This window comes from Rhipicephalus sanguineus, chromosome 1 (assembly GCF_013339695.2).
Source record: "Rhipicephalus sanguineus isolate Rsan-2018 chromosome 1, BIME_Rsan_1.4, whole genome shotgun sequence".
Classification (NCBI taxonomy): Eukaryota; Metazoa; Arthropoda; class Arachnida; order Ixodida; family Ixodidae; genus Rhipicephalus; species Rhipicephalus sanguineus.
This window is the reverse complement of record NC_051176.1, coordinates 70,997,783-71,017,137: the sequence shown is the minus strand read 5'-3', so window position 1 is coordinate 71,017,137 and position 19,355 is coordinate 70,997,783. Positions and strand designations below refer to the sequence as shown.

Sequence of the window (19,355 nt, the reverse complement as noted above, 5' to 3'; positions counted from 1 at the left end):
ATTTGCTGCCGTGTGAAGCCGATCGTTTCTAGTTGTGTGCAGCACATCGCCAACTAAGCTGACGCTGTCACTTTACTGTTGCTCTATCGTACGCACGCATTTGTCATGAAAGGGTTCGTGATGCGCACTTAGTTCCTGACCGCACACGGGCGCGGCAATGACGAGTTGGTTTCGTCCGCGAAGGCAACGCATCTATGCGGCGCACTTAGCGGTCTCGCACAAAGACGCAGCAGGAATGGCGGCGCGGCGTATTTGGGTTCTCGCCTATTAAATGCGTGCAGTACGCATGCAACTGCGCTAGGCCACCTGCACTACCGAGCAGTTAACTGAAGATGCTTATCGTAAGGGTTGTCAGCGATTAGCCGTACTGGCGCGTTTGCCAGCTGCCGCCATCACGCCTCCATGCATTTCCGCTGCTTATCCGTAACATCGCCGCACGGCGCCGCGATAGCGGCCCCTTTGAATTTCTGGTCTGCTTAACCCCATAACACTTCGGCATTGCGGCAAAGCTGACTTTCGGACTCTGCTACTGTCTCAAACAGATCGACTCGCGAAAGCGCTGGTTCGAGCCTACGAGATAATAGACGCGGCAGAGGTGGGGGCTTCAAATAATGCCTTTCGGACCTGCAATTTGGGCAGAAAGTCCGAAAAATCGGACGCGGAATAGCTTCAGCGTCCGAAATTTCGGACGTTCTAATACATTGAAGTCAATGGGGCTGGTGACGGTGCCGCGAAAGCGTCCGAATTTTCGAGCATGTCCGGAAAATCGGGCGTCCGAAAAATCGGCAGTCGACTGTATTCTTATTTCAGTGGAAGTTCAACATCTGACATGATGAGCTACACAGCGCATTGTAATCATTCAATCGCCCCACGTGAATACCCATTTGGTGGAATTTGTGATACTTAGTGATGCCTGCGCACTGAAACTTCTTCCTTTGTAATGTGTAGCTTTACGAACAGTGTGGAAGCGGACAACAAGGATAAAGACATTGAAGACTAGCATAGTCCTTGTCGCTTTTGTCCACTTTCACACTGATCACGAAGTGTGCACAGCCAATTGGCCCAAGTTTGTACCCTACAAATTCGTAGCATTGGAAGTGTTCATGCATTTGGTATTATGTACAATTGCAAAACTGTAGGAGTAAAATTGCCGACTGTACGCTATGGTGCACGGCTGTATGAGCTAGTCTTGCTTATTACGTCCATCTGATATTTTTATGGAAGAGGAATATTTTGAAAAAGTAACTGAAATGCTGTGAGCGTGATCGCATCACATAAAATTTATTTTCACATGAAGTTCAGGCAGATGTCCTAATGCTGAATTAGCAGGTCATTAGAAGCAGCACATTGTATATGCAATGTTGCAGTAGTTGCATTATGCGACATACTCTCATCTTATTGTGCAGCACAAACTGTGCACGTGAGAATATTCTTGCTACTGCCAACATTAGTTTGTGCATTGCAGGAGATGTGTGGCTTCATATTAACCTTTATATTTCTATTGCTTATTATAGGTAAAAGCAGTTCTCTGTACATAGTGACCAGCCTTTCATATCACTTTGTGATAACCAATCTTTATTTATTGAAGAATGGCAGACCTGTAGCAAGCACAACCTGGAAAGTGACGACTCGAAAGCTCTTCGAATTTTCTGTTTCTCAATCAAGATCACACCTGTGCTCTTCCCTCTGTCTGCAAAAGAGGGTGATACACTGATGGAAGATTTGCCATGGGCCATAAAGGGGCATCACACCTGCACCTCACGAAATCTCACCTTATCTCGATTGCCTGACTTCGAGGTAGATTAATAGATAAACGCCATGCTGTAGCATTGGCAGCAGTACCTACATCATTGCCTTAGCCATTACAATACATATTCAAGAGGATAAAGTGAAATTCTATATCTTGAAGTATGTGGCTGCAAATTCGTGTTGGTAAACTGTTATGTATACACACACTCGCCTAACTATTTTGTAGAAACCACCAAATTGCCATTATTGCCAGCTCAGCATGACGGAACGAAGAGTACACAACCATGCGATTCCAAAGTGCAAGAGGTAATGACGCAACACAAGGTGAAGAAAAACAAGAGCACAGGCTTTTTCTTCACCTTGCATTGCATCATTACCTTTTGCACAGTATGAAGCAACTGCCCAACAACATTTTTTATTAAGCTACATTGATCCCTCAGTTTCTTAAAAGAAAGTTGGGGTAGCAAGTGCATTTTGATTCACAGAAAAAGGAAAGCGCTGACTTAGCAACATGTCTCGTCATGGTGAGCACCTCATTCATTCTACTAGGTAATGGTATGATGACAATTGGAAAGGCAAAGGGAAATGTAGGCAAGTGTTTGATGCTAGTGGCGTTTCTTGACACACTTCCATTGCTGTCCTCTCAATAATTGTAGGCTGTCTGTTTCTGCATTTCACGGTCTTCAGCTAAAGTGGCACGCCCCTATCAGCAATATAAGGGCATGGGAGTGCCTGACCTACTGCTTTTCTTTCTTTCTCTCATTGCGGAATGCTCCCTCCTAACGTATGCGTTCAGTTTTATTATAGGTAGCGGCCGTCTCCAGAACACTTGTTTTCGGGCTGAATCAGCATGGCACCTTTCATGTGCTTTCCAACATTCTTTTAAGCCTCTAGAACGACCCAATGAATGGACCATCTTGCAATCATGGAAACGCGGGTTAGGAATTCAATTTTCTCGAAGTTGGAATTTTCCTGAAATGTCCGATTCCTGATATCAACCTTACGCATTCTCCAGCAGATTGCTTTTAGTCCGCCAACACGAAAAATTTCAAAATGCCCATAGCAAGTGTACTGCTTCCCAATTGTTTTTTTTTGCATTGGCGGTAGAATGCATTCGTATACTTCAGTTCACTTCACATTGGGCAAGCATGGGCGCGTGGCCTAGTGTTCAAAGCACTCGTTTTCGGGCCGTGGAGACCTGGGTTCAAACTCCGGCCATGGAAAGAAAATTTGTTTCATTTATGATTTGTTTAGTGTGCGCCAGCAGGTGGTGAGGAGGGTTTTTGGAACGCCGACAACACCAGCTTCACAGGTTAGTCAATACAAGCTTCGCTGAAAAACTGATATCACTTTGACATACATGCAACTAAAGCGCAACGCCCTCTGTGCGTATTTTCTTTTTTTCTATTTGTTGTTACATCAGTTTTTAGCATCGCGAACAGTCATGAACACTGACATAACTACTTATGCAATGTATTCCTGTATACATCAAGCAGAATGCACTTTTTTGGTAGGTCAGTGGGAGGTCTTGCCATTTATTGTAAAAGGAAGACTATGAGTGACCACACTGTCATCGTCTGCATTTGCTTGATATAGTATATTGCACTACTGGGCATATTTCAAACACCCAGTCATCATCTAAAAGCCCAGACACATAAATGTCCTTCTCAATGATCTATTACACAATACCACCCATTGTGCAACGTCATAAATGCACATGTTGCATGCTCTTAGCTGTCTGCATATCTCTGGCATGAATTGAAATTTGCAAATTCATCCTCATCAAGCAAGCTGCAAGGCCACTGGAGGCTAAATTACAAACTGGGCAGTTGTTAGCCTTAAGCACACTGGACAGGTGCTTAACCACACCAAAGGCACCAAGCTTTTATAATGCTGCTAGTTAATTAACAAAGGTTTTTGCAATATGCATGAACAGTATGCAAAAGAAGGGATTTTGGTGATAATGCCATGCACATGTCTTACTGTCAGGGATAACACAAAGCAGAAAGCTGAAGAAGTCTTCATCTGGGTGTGCGACATCACTCGCTGGTTTGTGGTGTAAAGGAGACTCTGTAGATAATGTTTTTCATTAAAGAGAGCTTTATTGGAAGATAGAGACTTGAAATGGGCAACAGCATTCAAATAGGTTTCTCTGAAGCCAGCACCTTAGGGATAACAATAATGTTGAATGATTAATCCCTAAAAAGTATGCTGCAAAATAGTCAGTGCTGATGTCCACTTTCATTTATTCGACATTGCAATGTACAAATTGATTAATTTTAATGCCATCAAACTTACAGTGCAACCATCTGCAATGGGGACTCCTAATAATTGACTGCATTCTTGAAAATACAGGAGCAATCTGCAATAATGAAGTAAGGAATTCCATGTAAAATACAGGATAGCAATGTACAAAAATACGTTGCGGTGTGAAATAAATTATTTTGGGGGTTTGTTGTCTGCGGCATTTGTTTAAACCGGCGGTCATCGTTCTTTTGACATGCTCTTTCGGCATTTTTGGCGCTTCTCGACAAAACATCTAAAGAATCATTGAGGCAGTCGTACTTTCAGAGAAAGCGTGTAAAAGATGTCTCGAAGTAGACGTTATGAACTTCTTTGGCAGAATAGACTCTGGCGATGCCGTAGCTGTTGAAAGTGCTAATAAACAGTGCGCCAACCCATTTCAGGTACAAAGGTCATATTTTGAAGAAAAAAATGTCTATTTTAGGTCTTCTCGCAGACCAGGACGTTCATAGTGGTTTGTAGCCGTTTCGAGACATGCTTTAGAGGTTTTGTGTTTCGTGGGAGTGGTGGCGCGTCCCGGGCATGGCCGACAAGTGTTTAACACAAGGACAGTGCTTCTGAAGTTGAAGAGCGGCTTTAAGGTTGAGGACCTTCAACATAAGATCCGCGTGAATGGAGAGCTGTTCTTTGTGGTTGTGCCTGGTCGGCCGATGCCGTGCTTGCGCTGCCATGGTACAGGACACGTGCGCCGCGAGTGCAAGGTCCCCCGTTGCTCCCTCTGTAGACGTTTCGGGCACGTCGAAGCCGGCTGCGTGAGGATGTACGCCTCTTCAACTGAACCAGCGAAGAACAAGGCGATGGCCGAGCACGTCATTGACGTGGCCGAGACAGAGGACGCCACTGAAGGAGCCGGCAGCCCAGTGGTGGTCCTTGCGACTACCGGGCGGCCAGCGTCAGCAGGCACACACAAAGTGGTGCAGGCTACTGAGCATTCGATCGTATACAGCAGGATGGTCCTGGAGGCGTCTAGTCATGAAAGGGAAGCACCATGCTCCGGGCCTACTCCTATTAGTGTAACAGTCATAATGGCGCCGATTCCATCACTCAGCATAGCTACTTTAAACGTGAAGGGGTGCGGCTAGGTGCAGACAGTCAGGTTCTGCGGTTGGTCACGGACCAAGATGGCGTCATTCTAGCCGTTCAGGAAACGGAGGTTGACGGGGAAGAGGAGACCGGGTACGTGGTGCTTCGTTTCAAAGAAAGATGCTACGCTGTCGTGAGCCATGCAATAGGCACGTCTGCAGGATGTGACCTCCTATAGTCAAGAAACTAAATGGCCTAATTATTCAAAGTGTTTTTTTCTTGTCAATCGTGAAGAAGTCTTTCTTGGGATTTAGTTTTTTGTGGGGCTTAATATCTTATCATCGGCATATACGCACTGAATGGTGTGGGTGAGCGTGTTGTTTTTTTTTTTTTTTCGAATTTGTCTCAGTATGCGAGTCGTGATAGCCGGGTTGTTTTGCTGGGGAATTTTAATTGTGTTTCGAATGCTCGCGATAGAGCCAACTGCGGTAGCATTCGCGATAAAAGCACTGACGTCTTGTCAAATTTAATTAACGATAACAACCTGGATGACGTTTATGAATACCTAGACGCGAACCGTGAATTCACGTACACGCGATTCCAAGGCACTATCCATGCGCGGTTGAATCGAATGTACATTTCGCTCGTCCTTATACCAATGAGTCATGGTTATTCGGTTGTACCACTGTCGGTTTCTGATCACTGTCTGGTGCTATGTCGTGTAGGTATGAAGAGCAAAAGCAAGCCGTTTAACTGGGAGCTATGAAAATTGAACGCCTTGTTACTGAATGATGAGCAATTTGTTGACGCAGTGCAAGGGACCACGGCCGTACCCAGAAATTTTTTTCGGGGGGCGTTTCTGTGTAGGACGGCTTACTTTGGCAACTGGTGGTCGCTGTGAAGGCGTGCAAGTATTTTAGTATCCCCCGAAAAGTTAAAGCATGAAAAAATTTCGGGGGGTGTCAGAACCCCCTCACCCCCCCCCCCCCCCCCACCCATTTACGGCCCTGCAAGGGACCATTAATGAAATGCTCGCGGGAAATTGTGAAACAATAGCAGAAAAATGGGAATGCTTAAAACAGAAAGTTAAAATAAAGGCATGCGATAAATCACGGCGTAAATTCGAAGGGCGAATGAAAGAAACAAGACTACAGAAGGCACTTCAGCAGCTAATAGCCCTGGAAAGCGAAAATTCGGGGTCGTGAAAAGATGATGTGGGCAGTATAAAGGAAGCAAAAGAAGGGCATGACAAGGAGCGTTATACGGACTCCTTGGTTCGCGCACGAGCTAAGGAACTAGTCGCGAGGGAGGCGCCCACTAAAAGGGCGTTGGTCTGGAAAAAGCGCAAGGACGCCGTAATCATATCGATATCGTCTATTGCAACGGGACACTTGCGAGCGACAACGAAACCATCGAACGCTTTCCTTGCCCATTATTCACTCACTATTCGCATTTGGAAAATATAATGTAGACGGTTTTAAAAAAGAGCTTCAGCGCATGCTTCGGCAGAGTGACGACATGAGGGAGCTATTCGAACAGAAAATAACAGAAGGCGAAGTGGAACGTGCGATTGATAATTTGAACCTTGGAAAACCACCGGGACCCCACGGTCTAACCGCTGGGTGGTATGAGGCGTTTGAAAGAGAACTGTCCCCGTTGTTGACAGACCTATTCACTCGTAAGAACGCAAAACTATGCCGCCTTCTTTTGGCAAAGTACATACCATATTGATCCCTGAAACTGATGAAGTGGAAAAACTCAGACGATTGGTACCACTGGCCAATGTCGATTAGAATATTTTTATGAAGGTTTTAGCAGCGATACTTCAAGGCGTCAAAGAAATAGTCGCAGACCACCAAACGTGCAGGATCAAAGGTAGGACTATTATTTACTTGGCGTTGCTGTCCTCCAGCTAAGCCTGGAGAATGCATTCGATTGTGTCGCGCATAATATTTAGTTTGTCACCCAGTTTGTTATTGTTGGTTCCATCATCAGGCACGGAGTGGCCTTGGCGTACCAGAACTGCACAACACACTTAATTGCGACTAAGTCCTTGGGTGGCACCGTTCACGTAATGCGTTCTGTGCGTCAAGGCTGCCCCCCCACCCCGTTCACTTATGTTTTGTATTTATATTAAAGCGATGTGTTTGGAAATAACCGAAAACGAAAAAAATACGTGGTTTCAGCTTGGTGGCGGCGGCGGAAGTCAAGCTGCCGGCATATGCAAACGATATTGCGGTGTGTTGCGTACAAACAAAGAAAGTGTAGAGGAAACGATAAGTGTTGTGAATCATTTTTGTAACGTCACAGGGAGCCGCGTAAACTGGGGGAAATCCGTTGGGCTGTGGCACGGAAGGTGGCCTTCAACTCCGGACCATTCTGCAAATGTGTGCTGTACGAAAACGCCGACTAGGTACCTTGGTGTTCCCAGTGAAAATTACAAGGACAGCGAGGAGTAGTAGTCGAATGAGACAAGAGAAACCAAGGAAAACGCGTACAGGTGGAAAGGCACCAACCTCTCTGTTTTTGGCGGGGCTACTGTGTGCAACATATTGCTGTGGTACGTGATGCAAGTGCTGCATTGTTCCAGGATCAACGTACAAAGGTTGCACAGTGTGTTCGCGGTCTTTATAAGGGGCTCGGACTGGGAAAGGTGCAGCCGAATCAACTTGTTCAGGCAGGTACAAGACGGTTAGTGAATAGATTTTTGTTCTTCCGTGATGTCAGTGATCAGTGGCGTACGAACTCGTTCGCGACTGGGGGGCCAAGCGTCGCTCACTCTGTCGGCCGTGTGTGTGTATGTATATATATATATATATATATATATATATATATATATAGCTACAATTGCTCTCCATTGACGTGATTTTTTATATACAGAGAGATCATTTTCAGAACTGTTGTCTGAAATGACTGGTCGTAGGTTGGCTTGAGCGTATTCTGAGCGAGCCCGGGTAGCTCAGTCGGTAGAGCGTTAGGCTTTTAACCTAACGGTGCAGGCTTCGCGCTTCTGCTCGGGCGAGTTCTTTTAGGAGCTTGCTCCTTATGCTCGGGGCTTGTCCATCGCCGTAGCAGCCGGTTGCAACACAGGTAAAGTATAGCCATCCCAGCGCACGCTCGCGCGAACGAGAAGTCTCCTGCCTCTTGTTCTTTGAGCGCCTTGATGATATTAACGCAGACAAAACCGCATACTGCATAGCAACTGTAGCATGCGGCGCTCGCTCCACCCCAGCGCGTTCTCTAGTTTGGAGACCGCTAGAGGGCCACAACTGCGCACTTCCTCTCTGTTTGGGCAGTCGTCAGTCAGTGCGCTTCGATACTAATAATATGAACGAAGAAGACAAGGCGGCGGAGCGGAGGGCTCGCAAGGCAGCTACGCGGGCTCGCCGCCAAGACCCTGCGGTGAGAGCTCGCGAGGCCGAAGAGGGACGTCAGCGTCGTGCGGACCCCGAGATACAAACCCGCGAAGCCGAAGCAGCGCGGAAGCGGCGGCAAGAGAACCTCGAAGAGCTACGGGCGCGGGTTGCAGCGGCGAAGCGTCGAAAGCGGTCGCTACTCGAAGTTTGCGTCGCCGACGCGCGCTTCGAGCGCGATTTCCTCGACTGCACGTTCGGCCACAGCTGCAAGGTCTGCGACCGCTTGTGGTTCGACAACAACCTGACCACAACCGCTACTATAACAACGTGTCACGTCTTTATATAACAGTAGAGGAATTGTACGGAACATTGACGATTTACCCGATTATCTCCGAGCAAGCTCCTCTAACACCATTCACTTCGTGGATATGGTACAATTTTTCTTTCGCATTTGCGCTTCTGTTATGCGTAGGTGGGCTTGAGCGTGTTCTCGGCGAGCGCGGGTACCTCAGTCGGTAGAGCGTTAGGCTTTTAACCTAACGGTTTAGGGTTGGACCCCTGCTCGGGTGGGTGCTCATTCTTTTTTTTTTTGCAATTTTGCGCGTCTATTACGCGTAGGTGGGCTTGAGCGTGTTCTTATCGAGCCCGGGTAGCTCAGGCGGTAGAGCTTTAGGCTTTTAACCTAACGGTCCAGGGTTCGAGCCCCTGCTCGGGCGAGTTTTGTTTTTCGCATTTACGCTTTTACTATGCGTAGGGTGGCTTGAGCGCGTTCTGAGCCAGCCCAGGTTTCTCAGTCGGCAGAGCGTTAGCTTTTAACCTAACGGTCCAGTGTCGAGCCCCTGCTCGGGCTAGTTCTCTTTTCGCATTAGCGCTTCTACTATGCGTATCGGCTTGAGCGCGTTCTGAGCGAGTCCGGGTGGCTCAGTCGGTAGAAACGTTAGGCTTTTAACTTAACGGTCATGGCTTCGAGCCCCGGCTCGAGCGAGTGCGCATTTTTTTTCGCATTTGCGCTTCTGCTACGCGTAGGTGGGCTTGATCGTGTTCTGAGCGAACCCGGTTAGGTCAGTCGGTAGAGCGTTAGGGTTTTAACCTAACGGTCCAGGGTTCGCGCCCCTTATCGGGCGGGTGCTCTTTTTTTTTTTTCGTATTTGCGCTTCTACTATGCGTACGTCGGCTTGAGTGTGTTCTGGGCGAGCCCGGGTAGCTCAGGGGATTACACTTGCGGCTGCCGAAGGGTGCCGACATGTTGACAGTGCTCCCAAGGGGTAGTATTAGCGACTGTGAATAGTAGCAGTAACACAAATGATGAGCAAGATAGCGAGGGCTATGAAGTTATTTCGCCTGCGCTGCCATCACGTCGTGATGTTTAGAACACTTTATTTTTAGAAGCGGATGTCAAAGCCAGGCCCTTCCGAATAGAACATTTGCGGCATACGCTGGCACTTTGGCGCTGCTCCCCGAGGTGATAGCGTTGGGGGCGTCCCAGATGAGTCATGTTTGGGCAGTGACATTCAGGAGTACGGAATTGATTAGAAAAGTTTGGCCTGTGGCGAAATAAAAGTGGGAGACCAGCGATGCTTGGTCATCGACCTGGCGAACCATGATGTATGTACAGATGGGTCCACTGTTAAAGGGAACACTTGCGTCCAGGGTACGTTCGGATTTCGCCTTCTTGGAAAGGCACATTGGTTTATATCACTAGTGCCGTGCACGAACAATGTTTCCGCATCCACTTGCAGTTAAGAGGTATGAAATATGAGGGGTGCTCATTCGAGTGTTCCCTTTAACAGTGGACCATACTGTACATCTGAAGCTTCACTGGCTTTTGTATAATTTGCCAGATAAATATGTGCTTGTAGCCCCGTACGAAAAGGTGACAGACGTCTCGAAGGCAAAGTAGAGGTTCTAAAGAATGCAGGACAAATGCTCGACGACGTGCCTAGTGCGTCTCAAACTGCACAGTGGCAACAAGGTCGAAGACCTTCCGCACAAGCAGCGCGTCGCCGGAAATATGGCCCTTCTTGTCGCTCCGGGAAGACCAGCACTGTGTCTGCACTGTCACAGCAAGGGCCACATTCGGTGAGAGTGCTGCGTTCCACGCAGCACACATTGCCGCCGTGTCGGCCATGAACAAAGGGAGTACGTGAAGACATGCGCAAGTGTCGCTGGGCCGGCTGGAGAAGACACGACAGAAGTCGCCATGGAGGAGGCTGAAGCCGAAGCCGCGGGCGAAGCACTGCCGAAGGACGAGGGGCGTGAAGCGGCAAAGCTAACTCCGCTGGAGAAGATCAAAGAAGTCGGACAGAGGAGGATCGGCTATAGAAAATAGACTGCAGGCGACAGCACAGGCCACCTCGAAGGGCAGGACCATGCTACCGCGCCGTCGCCGTGTGGTCAAGGCGAGGAAGTTATGGACGTGAACGGGGGAGCAAGCGGCTCCACGGTCATCAAGCGTGGCATCGATCAGACTTGCACACGTTACAGAAAATAAGTAACCGATTACAATTACTTCCTCTAAAATTTAATTGAGTACAGTGGTTAATTACAGCCCCAGAAAAGTAACTGAGCAATTAAAGAAATGTAGTCAATTACTTTTGCGTTACCTCCCTCCAAAATTTGATCGCCCTAACACAATAACACAAGTTTCCTCAAACTACAACAAACAACTGTGGCTTGCGTGACGGCTGTGGGCCTTACTGTGGCCTCTGTGATGTAGTGTTACACGTCGTTAACTTTCAACGGGAGTTTTTTCAATGTTGTCGCTGATACTTTCACGTTTCCTCGTTAAGAGGTCAGCTGCTACACTTAACACACTCTCATTGCATGCAGTGGAGGGAACGGCGATATTGTAACACCAGCTCGTAGTTGCGCAGTTCTTGGCTGCTAGTGTCCATGTCCTCTATGAAGCGTCGCGCTTTGCTGCTGCTGGCACTTAGGGAATGCTTTTGTACAGTATAATCGCTGTATCATGGCACTCCGGTGAAAGGAACAGGTGAACAAATAGGCTCTGTGTGGAACCCCCGTCTGACAGGACGGGGGTTCCTACAGAGTGGTGGCGTGTTTTTCGGGGCGAGAAATGCCGTAGAAGACCGTTTACAACTTGATCTTAGAAAAAAAAAAGCAATTGATTACCGGTAATGAATTAGAAGAAAATATAATTGAATTACCCGGAACGTTACAGTCTCGAAAAAGCAATCGTTTATATTACAAAATTACAAGAAAATTACTTGTAACGCGTTACGTACAACTATGGTCATGATGCAACGCTGGATGCGGGTGAGGTCCCGGACGCGGTCGACTTGGATGGACCGCCGTCAAAGGCGTTGAACCCTCGTCGGTCCAAGTTCAAGCCGAGGCCGGACTTACCTCCGGATCGAAAGGCGGCGGTAACGCCGCCTAAGTAGCCGCGAGTCCTTGTGCTTCGCGGTGCATCCCGCGGCCACAGAGATGACCAAGCTGCTCTTGAAGTAGGAATGGCGAATGACAACAGGTTCACGAACTGCTCCTTCCGAAAGCTGCTAAGGCGGCTGCGCAAGGTTCGTGCAAGACGTCATCGTAGCGTCGACAGCAGACGTACGAGGTAAGTGCCGTGTGGTCCGTTCGTTCTCATAAAAACGCAACCATGGCGAATGACACTGCACTTCTTTTCGCGACGTTAAATGTTCGAGGGCTGTGTTTCAGAAAGCGGCAATATCAGCTTCACCGGCTTTTCTTTGAAATGGATACTGATATAGCGGCGGTGCAAGAAACAAAAATAGAACTTGAAGAGCAGACGGACCGCGTGGTGCTGCAGTTCCGTAATAGATACAATGTTTGCGTAGTGCATGCTGCTGGAACGTCAGCTGGTTGTGCAATTTTTTGTTAGACATAACTACACCCTAGAATGGCGTCTGCTGTCTGTTTACGCGCCGAATATCGAGAATGAACGCTTGGCCTTTCTTGAAAGCGTGCGCCGCTATATGAATGTTTTAGAAAAGTAGTTATGCTAAGGGATTTTAATTGTGTGCTTTTTGCCGCAGATCGAGTCAAAAACCGCCCGGTACGAGATAAAAGCGATCTTCTCTATACGTACGCTTGTGCAGGAAGCTAATATTGATGACGTTGGTCATATCCTGTCGAGCAATTACGTGGCTATCAACACGTTTCAGGGCCAAATCCACGCTAGCCTAGACAAGACTTTGTACAAATGTGTGGCAATAATGGTGTGAAACATGTGTCGTTCAGCGATCAGTCTTCTGATGTTCACTATAGGTAAAAAGCAATGCAAGTCGAAATTCAACTGGAAGACGTGGAAGTTTAACAACGAGCAATTAACTGCAGAATGAACCATTCTGTGAATACGTGAAAGAAAAGTTGGATAAGTTGACCGGTACTGATGAAGGCAGCGTGCTGGAATTGTGGGAAATTTTCAAGTAGAAAATTAAGATCAGAGGAATAGAGGAAGCTACTATAGCTACGTATAACAAAAGGAATAAAACAGAAAAGGAAGTACAATGCCAGCTTAATTTTCTGTACTCAGTAGAAATGAAAGTCCTGGAAGAAAAACCAAAGACAAAAAAATTGAACACTTTGGAAATTCGAAAGTGTGTGCGGCGAAAGCTTCTGGCCATTCGACTGACTATGCCATGGTATCGGGGGAATCCACGCTCTTGGGCGGTTCTTCGAACCGCTTGCCGTGGAATCATCACTGGACCGCTTGGGCATCCGATACGACGTGCGACGTCGCACGCGGCATACGACGATTCAGGATACATGGGGCGAACGAGCAATCAGCGCGCAGGCTCCGCCCACACACACCTCGGCTTGCACGCTCGGAAGACATCGTATCTTCTTCATTGAGTACAAAACGAAACCTTACACAGGCGTCGCTTCGTTCTGTCAGAACATTGCCAATAAAGCTATGCCTTCGCGAGCGAAAAACATCTCAACAGCCCGCATTCACTCACGACTTCGAGAGTAGGCCTATCACGACTCCGAGCATAGGCCTAGCAAGGCGGACACTGTCGGTAGCGCCGTTCGCGATCAAACGCGAGCTCATCGTCGAGTGCTTATTTTTATCAACATGATGAAAACTTTCACTCTCATGAGCCGCGTTTACATGCGTAATTGGTTTTCTCGACGGATGTGAAGAGCAAAGGTGGAAACGAAGCGGGCTGGTTCGCCGAGACGGCCTTACCTGCGAAGTGGCCTAAAGAAAGTTTAACCAACGTTTTTCATGCCGCCATCAACGGCAAAATCTGCGAAGGCCAGAGTGATCGGAGCCATCCGAGCATAGAGCAACAAACGTGCAAACACCCGCGTCTCCCGCGCTGCCGTTGGGCCGTCTGATCAATGCGGCAGCCGCGCGGCTACATTCAGCAAGTTGGATGCCCGTCCTGCGTGCGAATCGTCTCCGCATGCTGTTGGAAGCTATTGGACGTCTGTCGGATGCGGCTGTTGGCGCGAACAGCCGTACGGCGAATCGCATCCCAATTCGCACCATGTGTTCAGCACTTATCTCGACTGCTGCAACGAGACGTCTGACGAACGAACGTTGCATGACGTTGCCCCGAGCGCCGCCGACGCCGCTGTGCCATCACGTGGTTGCTGAGAGAGCGTAAGAGGGAGAGGCCACAGCTGTGGCGGCGAAACTGTTGCAATGCGTGCTGCGCCATCACGTGATTGCTGAGAGTATGTGATGGGGAGAGGCCACAGGTGGCACCGTTCCAGGGAGCGGACGGACGGACGGACTCGAGTACGAGACATTAAAGGCTTTCGCCTTAAAAGCTGAAGGGTCAGCTAGAGCTTATCGATGAAGATAAATTCAGGGATGCAGTCATGACAACGCGAGCCCAAAGGATGTGGCTGGACGAAACGCCGACAAAACGTGCTTTATCACACGAAAAAGCGTATGCGAGGCGGAATGAAATCAGGATCAGGGGCGTAGCCAGAAATTTTTTTCGGGGGAAGGGGGGTTCAACCATACTTTATGTATCTTCGTGCGCGTGTTTGTATGTGTGCGTGTATATATACGCAAGCAAAACTGAAAAATTTCGGGGGGGTTTGAACCACCCAACCCCCTCCTTGGCTACGCCCCTGATCAGGATGATTCTATAGGCAAACGAAATTACGAGGGAACCTCGACAAATAGAGCGGGTATTCCAAGGTAAATGTAAATGGTAGCGAAGCTTCTAGCCCATACGTTCAGAAAATGGCGGCTCATCAGCTGCTTATGGGGCTTAGCGCCATCTGTGTGAGGAGGGAACACTTCCGGCGGAACAAAAATAAAGCGGATGTGATGCAATATCCGGTAAAAAGTGACGTCATTTTGTTGTCACTAGCGCAAAATTTCACCTCAAAATATTTTTCTTAGGCCCCTTATCGCTAAGGACTCGTGCTACGGCGAGCCGGCGACCCCTTGGCGAGTTCATTGAAGCCATAGCGCTGATAAGACAGGGACCACAGAAAGAGGACAGGACGTGCACGTCCTGTCCTCTTTCTGTGGTCCCTGTCTTATCAGCGCTCTGGCTTCGATGAACGTAACAAACCAACTAGCCCAAAAGTCTGTCCCCTTGGCGAGTGCGCTTGAAGCCAACGCTAGCTAAACTAATATTGACCCGTGACTAAACAGCGGTGTTTAAGTGTACCGCCGTTCAATTCGCCTTGGCCTTACTAGGAAACCTTAGTCTTGGAGCTTTTATTCGCGTTGGTGTCATCTTCCATAGGGTGAATAAAGTAGGCAGCAGCGTACCTCTCATGTTTGCAACGTTGCTGATGTTCTTCGCACATGCGCAGGGGACATAAAGAGCGCATTGCATGTGTGCTTCAGTTCTAATGAGAAGAAATGACTCCTGTTCACGCCAAAATAATGATATTTCAGTTTTATTCAGTGGTCACAATAACGCAATTTTATCACACCCTACACAATGCGCAACAAATGTCGTAATAAGTACAAAAAGTGCGTACACTACATGCACTATGTTTTGCCTTAGGTTCCGATAAATTAACCTTACGTGTAACGTATCAAGACACGCGAATTGTAGCGCGACAGATAACTTAGCGATCTGCTCATCGATAGCAGGAAATAAAGTAGGCACTGCGTGTTCACGAAGGAAACCGGGCAGCAGGAATACTGATCCATGAAAATCCAGCAAGCACACTACTCCGAACCGTTTCCCCGGTGTCTTATCTAGAAGAGAAGGCTCGCCAGGCATACGCGTGTTGCTATTGCATCCTTGGAACACCACATCGTTTCCGCGAGTACCGAGGAAAGCGTTCGGCGTGAAATGTTAGCCGCGTCGTGCCGTTGCCCGTTGAACACCGCAGCCAACACGTTCACTAACGATGAAACGCACCTCGCAACTTCGCGAACACCAAAGTCAAATTCTCACCACAATAATTCACATTACGCATGCAAGTGCGAAACACCAGAACACGTGAGGGAGCGTGTCGTTGCAGACTAGTTTATGAGCACGCCTTTCGATGCACCGTAAAGGCTGCACTGAATAACAATGACGTGCGCCTCTCTTCAGGGGGCGCTAAGAAAAAGGTTTTTCGTAATAATTAAACACTATCCTACATTCTTGGCACATTGCACCTACATAATATTGTTCACGAAATAAATGTAATTTGTAAAACATCAAGATTGCTTCGCCCTTGAATAAAACTTGGTTTTTCGGTATTAGTGTTTGTTCCCTCCAAACATAGTCGCGCTTCAATCGCAGCACCCATAATTCTCCTTGCTGGTGTCGTTGGCAATAGATTCTGAACCGCTTTTCGCCCGAAGCTTCGCGACCTATTTGGATCGACCTTGGGTATTCCTTGAACATTACGGAGAAATATTCGGCAGAGTAGAACACGTGACAGAAAAGCTCAGAACAGGATTTCTATCAAACTGAAGTGGCCTCTAACCATTCGTGAAGTAGGAGAAGCAATTGAAGGTTTAGCTCGAGGCAAGTCGCCGAGCCCTGATGAACTCGGGGCAGGTTTTTATAAAGCATTCGAAAGCGACATAAGCCAGGTGTTGTTAAAATATTTTAATGAAGCCCACACACGAAAGCAGGTTCCCAAGTCTTTTCGGACTTCCCACGTGGGGCTTATACCAAGAACAGAGGACTCTGAAAAATTGTTGGCTGTCGACACTTACCGTCCGACATCACTGATGAACGTCGACTAGAAGATATTTACAAAGGTGCTAGGATAACGACGGGTGGTAACAAGCATTGTATGGCCGCATCAAACATATGGCATCAAATGCAGGTGTATCTACTGAGAGCGCCCGCCCGCATGTGCCAAAGCATAGCGGACTAGCTAATCACTAGCGCCACCTTCGCCGCCGTTACGACAGCACAACGCCAGTGCCAAGCGAGGGCCGTGACGCTCTCTCTCTCGGTCCCGCCTCCGGCGTTGTCGGTTGCGTTTCACCGTGTTCCACGATGTTCTAATAAACGCATTCTTCTGTTCTTACTTGTCATGCCCCGCTAACGCCTGTGCCCCAGCCAGGGTGTCGGAACGAAATGTTTTTCGTTTCGGTTTTAGTTTCGTTCCACCGCAAAAAGTTCCGTTCCGTTTCTGTGCCGGATCGAAAACAAAAAATGTTCCGTAACGGTTCGTAACGTTTTTTTTTTGTATGCAAAAATTTGAAGTAAAGCTAATCACAAAAAACATTGGATTTGTGATGTAGTTACTTGCCCTCCTCTTAAGAAAGTAGGACAAGGGTAAAACACATGCTTCAGAGGAGCGGAAGTAACTGTACCACGAATTCCTACCAACTAGCACAAACCAGTATTAATTTCAAAGTCATAGTATTTATTTGCTCAAAAGACAAATACGAATTTTTTTTAGTGGGTTCAATGCTTTGTGTCAAGGGAGGGAGCACGATCTCAGAAGCAGCACGTCATTGAGTGTACTCTCTGATGTGCGAGACCGCTGTTCTGATAGAAAGATAGCCAGGCCTGCGCGGAACATGCAGCACAGTCATATGGAAAGCTGGAAGACCGGACTTTGTAGAGCCCATTGTAGAGTCCATTGAGGCAACTAATACAAGTACCCATGCAAGATACCCACTACGCCATAAATCATCGCAATTTTTCTGAAATAGCGAAGTTCCCGCTATGCCATTTTTCGTCATTCTTCGAAGAATCGTGGTACCCGCTACACATCTTTAAGGCATTATGTGCACTTTGTGCTGTGGCTGATGATGATGAAGTATTATGGCTGGGCACATTGCAGTGGGTGGGAAGCAGTGTTGCGGAATGGGCGCCTCCATTCCATTCCAATCCCATTCCGGGGAATTAGAACTTGCTGCAGTTCCATTCCTTTCAATTCCTCGGAATGAAAAAACTTAGCCCATTCGGACTTTGGGAACGGCCGGGCAGCTCAATTCCATTCCGGCAATTCTTCAACGTAGGAAAGGCATCTTGATAGTTTTATCGAGTTAAGAATGAACGCCCCATAAATCTGATGTCATCAGATGCATTAAGATGCATTAAAAGTACGCAAAACACGTTACCAAGGTCGAGGGATAGTAGCTTGGTGACATATCTCGTGCAGTACAACCACTCTACTAATTTCCATAGGGGCAGTTCTCCCGCTACCTATAGTATTTGCATGGTCAGCGTGTTTGAACTTATGGCGGTGTTTTAATATTGTTTAAGCTTAAATGTGTTAATGCTAAAATGACGACATAGCGTATTTTTTTTTTGCTGACAAAAGTAGTATTCAAGAAGACTAAGCAGTTTTGCCACGCGTCTGGAGCGGTCGGGAATATGGAGAAAACAAAGATTTGGTTAATGGGGAAGAAAACCCTCTAGATCTGCTGGTATTAGTTGGAACAGTGCACCGCTCGGGCACCTTGTGCCTTTGCATCGAATACGGAACACTGGGCCGCACTGCTCATCAGCACTCACGCTTGTCAAGCGCGCCTCGCAAGCATGGATGGGGTGAGAACTTTCTGTGTTCGCCTGTGCGCATGTATGCAATGTGTTCCTTGTCGCAAAGAGTATTTACGTGTGTCAGGTACTAAACTGCTCGTGAGATAAAGATCAGTCTGTGCATAGAGTATTCGCCACTTTCGTGTGGAGGTATCAACGGGAACCAACGCGCAGAAATGTGTTTTCTCCCTTCTGTATCTGCTGGGATAATGCATTTGTTTGTATACTAACTAATGACTCGGTCTGTAGTAGGCACGTTGCTTATAAATGTACCTTGCTTGTAATTAGCCAAGCCATTTTAAAAATACTAGTTTATTGTTAATTTTGAGGCTCTGACTTACTAATGTTTGAAGTTTGAAAAACAGGACGTAGACAAAAACGTGCTCTATTTTCGGAAAAAGGCTTTATTCTATTCCCATCCCATTCCGTGCAAAATGCGCTTAATTCCATTCTCATTCCATTCCTCCAAGCCTTGTCCCCATTCCATTCCGGGGTCGCGAAAATGTGGAATGATTCCGGAGTCATTCCAATTCTGGTGGGGCAACTCTGCAACACTGGTGGGAAGCATTAACGCACACACTTTTTGCACTATTAGCATAGTCTGATGGCTGGATGTTATTTTCCTCTTCTGCCACGCGATAATACATATGTTAACGCGATTGCTTGCCCGACATGACGCCTGTATAGTGTGTTTTTGTGAAGGAGTTACAAGCACCAGCGTGGCTCTGTGGTAAAAGACCCGACTGCCACGCAGAGGGCGCGGGTTAAAATACCATCCGATCCTAGAAATTTGTTTCTTATTTAATTTTTTCTTATATCGCGCGATAGCGGTCACGGACACCGGCGGCGGCGGACAACTACGGTGCCAAAGTCAGCTGTTGTGATCTCATAACAGCTTTCGCTGTAACAAACTTCAGCGCCGACAATGCCCTCTCCACTTTGGCCTGCGTAACAGGCGCGCGAAAGTCCACCTGCGTTAATGTAAACATCTCTGGTTGCCACTGTTTTCGTT

At 47.5% G+C, this 19,355-nt stretch overlaps 1 non-coding gene across 1 annotated transcript; it reads left to right on the top strand.

Moving 5' to 3' along the window:
- The first annotated feature begins 9,075 nt into the window (after positions 1-9,075).
- Trnak-uuu (transfer RNA lysine (anticodon UUU)) lies at positions 9,076-9,148 on the top strand. The gene has a single exon. It is a non-coding gene; the product is annotated as a tRNA-Lys (tRNA).
- Positions 9,149-19,355: the final 10,207 nt, after the last annotated feature.